The following is an 8,771-nucleotide window of genomic DNA, read 5'->3' on the forward strand; positions in this document are numbered from 1 at the left end:
CTATAAATTTAAAGACTAATGAAATACCCTCAAATACCAAAGCTTGGAACTCTTGCCTGGCCCGGAGAGACTCTAGAGAGTCATGGTCAGTGTGAACTAGTGTTTCGTCTATTTCTAAGCATTTCACAAAAAATAACTGAATGTGGTTAATTTCTAAACAAACTTAGCCTCACTATAAATTTGTTTTAAAAGATAGGTCACATCACCTGACTAGTAGCAGTACCTTCCAGAATAACATCTTAAATTGGAAACTTAATATCTCTTTAGTCCATATGATGAATTACCAAAAGGAAATGTTTCAACAAGGTAGTCTGCATAATAGGAATGAAAATCCCTTTAATGTGAATGATTTGAATATGAAGTCTGTACTTTAGGATGTCTGCACCACAGGCTGCAACACCAGTTTGACAGCAATACCATCCAACCAGCCAAAGGCTCTTAAAGAAAGCTAAAAACTGAAAAATAACACTAAAGGGACATTTGTACTTGTTGTGAAGCTCCCAGTTGTGTGTTTTTTTAAAGGAAATATCCATTTAGAAAACTTCCCCGAACAAGAAAGGGAAACATGAGGAATTTAAATACAGTACACGTGATATTTATAAAATTAAAACATTTCTAACTAAAGCCCGTGAATAGGATATGGAACAGGGTTGAACCTGACAGCTGCCAAAACACAGCTCAGTAGAGACAGCTGTGTTTGCAGTTGAGCAATATTTTCTTTTTAAAAAGATAAAGATATGTGCAATGTTTTGCCTGTATTTGCATGTATAAAATATATTTTACAACACCCTAGGTGATTAAATGTGAACTTTAACTCAGGAGGTCCGCCAATTCAAGGATGCAATGTTCTATTTATTTGCATATGGTATAATACGTCATTAAGGTTTGGGCGGGGGGTGTATGTATAAATATGTCTAGAGCCTTTTGCTACTACAGTTTAAAACATACCTTGGAACTTCAGAATGGTAAGTTCAAAGCTTGGCTGGGGCTCGTTTTTCTATTTAAAAATCAAAGAAAACAGCAGGCATGACCATCCCTGAGACTAGACTGTAAACTGTGGGAGAAGGAGCTTTTCATTCTATTTACACAGCTGGTGAAGTTCCTTACATTATCCTCATTTCAGGACCTATTTTTAAAACTCAGAAAAAGATTTGGCTTTATCATCTGGCTTTTCATGAATCACCAGTTTTTCCATGTTCTGTATTACGTATTCTACAATTGTTGCATTGTGTAGAATCCTGTCTGTCTTTGTAGTTGGTTAAACCAAATTTACTTTCTGTTTCTACTAAAATGAACTTCTGATACATTCACCTTTCAGAACGTAATTCTTCATCATTTTTCATAGTGTTGTTTCATGATTACATACATAAAAAAATAAAATCCCACTATGTTCTATAACAAAGAAATTACATATAGTTTACAGCAGTTTCTGTATTACCATTACTAAATAATGGTAATACGGGTAATAAATATGGAACGCTTAATAATACAATGGTTCAATAAATGAAATAACAAAATAGTATATGTACACAATAACTGCACAGTATGATGAAAAGCACTGACCTGTTCATTTATTTCAGTGGAAACAGGGAGTTGCTTGATGTTAATCAGCAGTAAGCAGTAGATACTCAAATGATGACTAGCATGTAATACTGGACTACCTATGGTTCCTTTAGGTACAGTAAGTGAGTCCCGAACAACAGATACAGTAATTGAGGTCCAGTTCTAAGAGTCTAAGACAGATCATCTTTGTTGCTAAAGTAATTATTATAGTAGCCATTTAGCAAGAAGATTATGACCATTTATTCAGACATGCATGTCTTTCACTCTTCTTGGCCTTGAATGTCTTTTTTTAGCTAAAAAGAAAATAATATTGGCATATTTTGAGGGATGAATAACCCCACCTATGTATTTATTCATCTGCACAGAAACACCTGCTGTGCTTTGTCGCTGGACTGCTTGCCACTGTGGCCATGGCAAGAGGAGACTGCTACATGGAGTTACCCAAACTGGGCAAGTACACGCCTCTGTGATGTCACATTATGACGACAGAAAGTATCAAAGCAATCATTCTGATAGACTTGTTTTAGGTAAATATTAGAAAATGTTGTTTTTAAAGCCTTTCTTTAATTTTAGGCGAAGCCTTCAGTGCATACAATATATTGAAGTGTGAACTTTAATAAGGCAATGAAACAGTATCAATTATCGTTTTACCTAAGCAGACAGTAATACCTTTAATGCAATTTGATAATCCAGGTTAGATTCCCACCAACTATCTTAAATTGAAATATGTTCCTGTATTATACTTTGGGTATTTTAACATATATACATATTGACACTTTGATTTCATAACCACTCACTGTGTAGCAATGTAAACAATCCCATAGGGATTACTGAGTGACTTTTTATTCAAATACCAGAGCTATAAAGCTTAGGCTTTGACAGTCTTACAGTGTGAAATACTAAATGCTACATCTCTAGTTTTTTTTTGTTAAAATCCAGAACAAATTGTCCAGAGCTAATAAGAATAGTTTACATTGGACTTTTAAAGCCCACACCTTCAACAGGAGGAAGACATTTAAAGAATAAATGGAGTTGTTTCTTGCCTTTTGTAAAAGGTGAGCTTTATATGGCCCTTAAGCCTTAAAAGCCAATTGTAGTTCTTTTTCTATTTAATTTTTATTATGTTTTTTCCAACAATGACCTGAATACAGCAGAAAGAATTGCACATTTGAGAATTCAAACAACATGCATAATTAATTTCTGTAAATTGTAGGTTGTCAAGGAATGGATGGAGATTTTCATGAATTTGGTTCCAAGTGGATAAGGAATTGCTATGACTGTAAATGCAGTACACACGGCATTTCCTGTTGTAACAAGTAGGTATTTTCATTCTTCTCTGTGCTCATTGCTCTTTAACCTGATTCCTAAATAATTGTTTTGCAATGATTCACATGACTTCACTAATTTTGTACATTAATTAACAGCTTAATAAAAGATTTAATGTTTGTATCTTATGGTTCCTGTTGTTGAAAAGATATATTGAGAACATATTAAGAATTAAGAACCTTTTTAAAAAAGATGGTGTTGCATACAAAAACACGTCTAGGTAGCTTGTTCCAGACTCCCATGCCTCCTGTTCTCATTTTTAAATAGTTTCTATCATGCACCCTTCTTCATGTTTCGCTGTTGACTGCATTGCCTTGATTAACTTTATTAATGCATTAATTTGTGCAACAAAAATAAAAGCATGACTAACATATTAAAGCCTGTGTCTCATTACAGCTGTACACTTCATCAGAAACCCTAATGCTCAATTTTCACATCACACAGTAATTTATCGTTACAAGCAATGACGGAAGCTGTCCAGAAATAATAAAAAACTAGTTTTCAGAACAAAAGCTTTCTGCTTAATTGTGTTCTATTTTCTAATTCACAGTCTGTCCTATAGTACTGCTGTACCCTGGAGCTTGGTCTTTAAACACCTATTACAAAACTAAATTGTTATCACAAATCGGAAATGCAATATTCTTCCCAGGATGTTTCGTTTAACAAAACATGTTTTGCTCTAAATGACTAAATATCTTAATTCTTGAATCTGACGTCACTGGAGTTTTCATTCTGAGTTGGAACCATTAATCTTTTCCCAGGCTTGCTTATATTTAAAAACAAATATTGCTTATTTTAGATTGCTTTTAGGGATGACAGAGAGGTCATAAGAACAGGTAAGTTGGAACCCTCTGCGATAAATCAAAGGGTAGCTGCTGTGGTCACTGGAGATGATAGGAATATTAGCATGGTGAATAATCCAGATGAGAGAGGTATACCTTCTGTCCTGTAGTGTTAGAAGGCATCTAGGGGAGTCCAGGATTCCTTCAACCTGAGCCCCATATTATTGAGCTCTTTATTCACATTAGTGGACAAGTCAAACCCTTTGCTTATTGTTGAGAAACTATAAATTTAAAGACTAATGAAATACCCTCAAATACCAAAGCTTGGCACTCTTGCCTGGCCTGGAGAGACTCTAGAGAGTCATGGTCAGTGTGAACTAGTGTTTCTTCTATTTCTAAGCATTTCACAAAAAATAACTGAATGTGGTTAATTTCTAAACAAACTTAGCCTCACTATAAATTTGTTTTAAAAGATAGGTCACATCACCTGACTAGTAGCAGTACCTCCCAAAATAACATCTTAAATTGGAAACTTAATATCTCTTTAGTCCATATGATGAATTACCAAAAGGAAATGTTTCAACAAGGTAGTCTGCATAATAGGAATGAAAATCCTTTTAATGTGAATGATTTGAATATGAAGTCTGTACTTTAGGATGTCTGCACCACAGGCTGCAACTCCAGTTTGACAGCAATACCATCCAACCAGCCAAAGGCTCTTAAAGAAAGCTAAAAACTGAAAAATAACACTAAAGAGACATTTGTACTTGTTCTGAAGCTCCCATTTGTGTGTTTTTTTAAAGGAAATATCCATTTAGAAAACTTCCCCGAACAAGAAAGGGAAACATGAGGAATTTAAATTTCGCTGTTGACTGCATTGCCTTGATTAACTTTATTAATGCATTTGAGTATTTTGAATACTTTCATTGGACCCTTTCATAGTCTCTTTTCAAGACTGTTTCTTGAAAAGATGCTAGGCTATTGACTTTAACCACATGGCTAGGTAGCTTGTTCCATACACAATCTCTTGGGTAAAGAAGGACTCCACTCGTGTCCCCTAGTTCTAGTTTCACTGTTCATTTTGAGGACAACATCTGGACAAAGTCCACTGTGTTGACTTTCTCAATTTCTTTGAGGATTTTGAATACTTTAACTGGATTTCATTATAGTATAGATTCACACACTGTCTAGAAGACATTAATAAAATAAATGTATAATAAATATATGTATAATAAATAAGTATTTTCAATAAGTTGGTTCTTCAAGCTCAGTATTTCTCCTTTTATATTTGTAGCCTACTGTATATTTGTCCTGCCCGCCGTTCAACAATCTGCATTTGTTTTTATTAAACAATGTCAGGTATTTGAGCGATCTTGAATTCTTTTTCAATTCCCTTTGCACCTGCTACATTCTTGTCTTGCTGAACCTTCTATTTTGATATCATCTACAAACTTCAGTAGTTTACTTTCTATGCCAGAATATACACCATTCATATCAATGAAGAGATCCCCATATTACTCCACTAATTACCTCTTATCTGTAAAGGACTGTTTCCTGACCATTAACTCGTTCATAATTCAAATTATGCCTGAGGTGCTTTCTCTAAAGCCATCTGAAAATCTAAATGTACCATATAATTTGCTCTGTTTGTATTCATTACTACCGTTGTTTGTTTGTTCAAGGAACTAAGATCTTCTGATCTATATAGATCCTAAAATATTTAAGATAATTCAACTACTTATTGAAATAGAATCAACTTGTTCTAAGGTGTGTGCTGTTTTTCTCACAAAGATAACTTAGCTTTTCAAAAAGCTGAACAACAGAACAAGGCATCATGGAGAATTTTGCTTTGAGCTCCCCTTTTTATTTCTTTCATTAATTCATTTCATCTGTTTGTATTATTGATTCTTTTCCCTTACAGAATTCCAACTGCAATTCAATTTCCACCTCAATGTGAGATGATTGTGAACAAGAAGGATTGCACCTGGAAACTTGTCCTGAAGAATGATCACTCCAAGGAGTGCAGTTAAATGTTGTGGATTTGACCTTTATCCAAACTTTTTCCACCTGCTTTAATATTTAGCTGTTGGTTCTCTGTTGCACAAGAGTTTTGCTTTCTTCCATGCATTTCGAATCAATATGCGGTTGTTGCACTTGTGTGAGCTTTATGGTTTCAATGAAAATGGGCTGTAATCTACCCAAACAGTAGAAATCAAATAAATTTTCAGCAGGCTATAAACATTGTTCTCTCCTAGGTCCTCCTTAATCTACTTGGCATTGCCCATTAACATTTGTCTTCTCTCCTCTGTGCATAACCATGTTAAACCATAAGAGACGAGTACAACACTGGATATCCATGAATACTAATTCATATGAGAACTTGGGTAATATACTGTAATTCAGTAACTGCTTCAGTTTGCATTGACTGGAAAAGGAAACAGTAAAAATGTAGTAGTTTGCAGTCCTTGTTGTGATGTCTTTAAATACAGAATGTAAGGCTTCATAAACATATTTCATATCTTAATGGACTAATGTTTCCATATTCCCACCAATGTTTCCCAAGGTAAATTTTAATATTCGTCGAGTGATGATGCTGATAAATTCAGATAAAGCATATTTGTTGATATAAAGTACATATCTTCAAATGGAAGACTGTAAAACAATTACTTACAAAAGTGAAATAATAATATGTAACTAGAATAGGTACTAAAATATGGACAAACATATTTGTCTAGAGACTTCAAAACACACGTCATACTGATTGATAGTTATACATCCACCAGACAGTTCCCTTAAACCTGAAACAGGCTCTATACATGACACCAGGTATTGATAAATGTGATGACAATCTTGTACATATTCAACTGAAACTCAGTCTAAAAGCAAACCTGGTAACAGCAAACAGTGAATTTATGTTCAAAATCTGGGTATTAAATGGTTTAATATATATCTAAGGCCAGAAAAAATCTATAATTCTTATTGCTTTTGATGCAATTGTGTTTAATATAAATAATTCTATATAACATTTCTAATACATCAAAAACTTGGCTATTTTAAATTAAAAATACATTTGAAGAAAGAAAAAATATATGCAGTAATCAAATACAAACAAGCCTAAGATTATTTATTTTGATTGAGGTTTTTACTTTTTATTCTAAAGCGATCAAGATCATTAAGTATTAAGATCATAAGGCTTTCATCAATTTCCCTACGGGATTAAAAAAGATTATCTATCTATCTATCTATCTATCTATCTATCTATCTATCTATCTATCTATCAGCACAGTCCATGGCAAAAAGGGGAATCCGAGAGGTGGGCAGAGCAAGTGGAGAGTCAGATCCAGGGAAGCACTGCAGTAAGTCACAAGGGTTATACAAGTGGGTGTCATAGATGCTATCAGGGTTCAAAGCCAAGTAAATATGGAGAAGTAACAAGCCGGGGATGAACCAGGAACAAGGTTGAGAATAAAACAACTGAAAAGGGCATGGTCATAAATCATCTCCAGGTGATCCAAGTCTCCTGTTAATAGGTTTCCGTGGCAACCAATGCTGGTCACGTCAATGCTAGATCACCCTGCTGCACCTGAGTGTGGGTGAGCATGACAATACCCCCACCCACTTAAGTGACAAACTTCTAATGATGTGAGACATCTAAACCAAGGGCCAAGCTTGGGCAGTGTACACATAAAAGGGAGCACATTGATCTTGCGAACCATACACAAGATCGCAAGATCGGCAACTGGAATTCCTGGACCCAGTGAAGCAACACCGTCTGGGCAATGGGAGGAGCTATCAAACTTGTGGAGGGGACAAAAGGCACAGGTGTTGCTCTTGAAAGGATCGTTCATTAGCAAAGGGGCACAAGGGTACTCTCCTAGTGGTGGATCCTCTGGAACCAGGGATATACAAGTAATTGAAACTAGAAGGATCAAAACTGAATGTACATAAGTAATCATAATTAAACCTTACAGTATATCATTTCACCACAACATTGTGTTTGTTTTGTTTCAAGGTTTTAATAGCCTTGTTTTGATGATGATGATCATAAAAATGATGTAGTGCCTGGTTCAGGTGACATGAATTAAAATGTCCGGTCCTTATTTACAAATAAATTTGTTACTCGTCCAAACAGAATTTGTATGTTTCCCATTTCACTTATGAACAGACATTATTGTATTAGACAAGCAGATGATTCATGTTTAAATTGTAAAACCATGTACAGTATAATAATTAAGCTGTACATAATTAAACAATAGCAATAATAAAGCAACGAAAACAAGAAGATCTACTAATTACATACTGTACATTACATAACCCTGTACTTCCTTCTCGTGGCGAGCTTATTTCTGTTCACTATTGTCTTTTTTTAACTATAGATTTTCCATGCTAATACCTTTATTTTTATAAACCTGACACATGTGCATGTTTTTTAATGTTCACTGTAGCACGTGTTAATCCAGTTTTACTGAAAGAAAGGCATACTGTTAGGATGACAAATACCAGTGGAGCAGGATTCTCAATCCACTTAAACTGCTGTAGAGAGACTGGTGAGCTTGCTGCCTATTTCTGTATTATGGGAATGGCTTGCGCAGCTCTGTTGAACTGTGGCTTTGGGCACATCTGATTTCTCATACAATAAAATATAGAAGGTCTGTTAAGAAGAATTATTTATTTAACATTTTTATTTGCAGAAAAGCAGATATTTCTGCAATGCATTTATATATGCTTTACATTTGCCATCTACATACTCCTTGAGTACTGTAAAAATAGTATTTACTTACAAGCAGACAGATACTATTAAATTTTAAATCACTGTCAAGCAATTTTCCCAAACATACTAGTCAAAAGTTACGACTTCTCAATGAGTACTGAAGATAACATGACCTTGGATACGTATCCAAAACTGTCAATGCGTGTTTCATAGTCAAGAGTGAAAAACTAGTCTTACTTAAATTGCAATCTAGCCCTTATTCGATCACAGACATTTATAGATTCGTATATTTTGCCCATCTTCATTTTTGTTTTTCAGATGCATATACATGCTTATAATGCATTATCAATTCAAGAATTGTGTTACAAAACTAAATCAAAATAAAACTG

The 8,771-nt window shown here is 34.5% G+C and overlaps 1 long non-coding RNA gene across 1 annotated transcript; it reads left to right on the forward strand.

The window, feature by feature from the left end:
* The first annotated feature begins 892 nt into the window (after nucleotides 1–892).
* On the forward strand, nucleotides 893–2,866 carry LOC102690393 (uncharacterized). Its single transcript, XR_011189439.1, has 3 exons — nucleotides 893–965; nucleotides 1,929–2,013; nucleotides 2,777–2,866. It is a non-coding gene; the product is annotated as an uncharacterized lncRNA (long non-coding RNA).
* Nucleotides 2,867–8,771: the final 5,905 nt, after the last annotated feature.

This window comes from Lepisosteus oculatus, chromosome 4, assembly GCF_040954835.1.
Source record: "Lepisosteus oculatus isolate fLepOcu1 chromosome 4, fLepOcu1.hap2, whole genome shotgun sequence".
In the NCBI taxonomy this organism is placed as follows: Eukaryota; Metazoa; Chordata; class Actinopteri; order Semionotiformes; family Lepisosteidae; genus Lepisosteus; species Lepisosteus oculatus.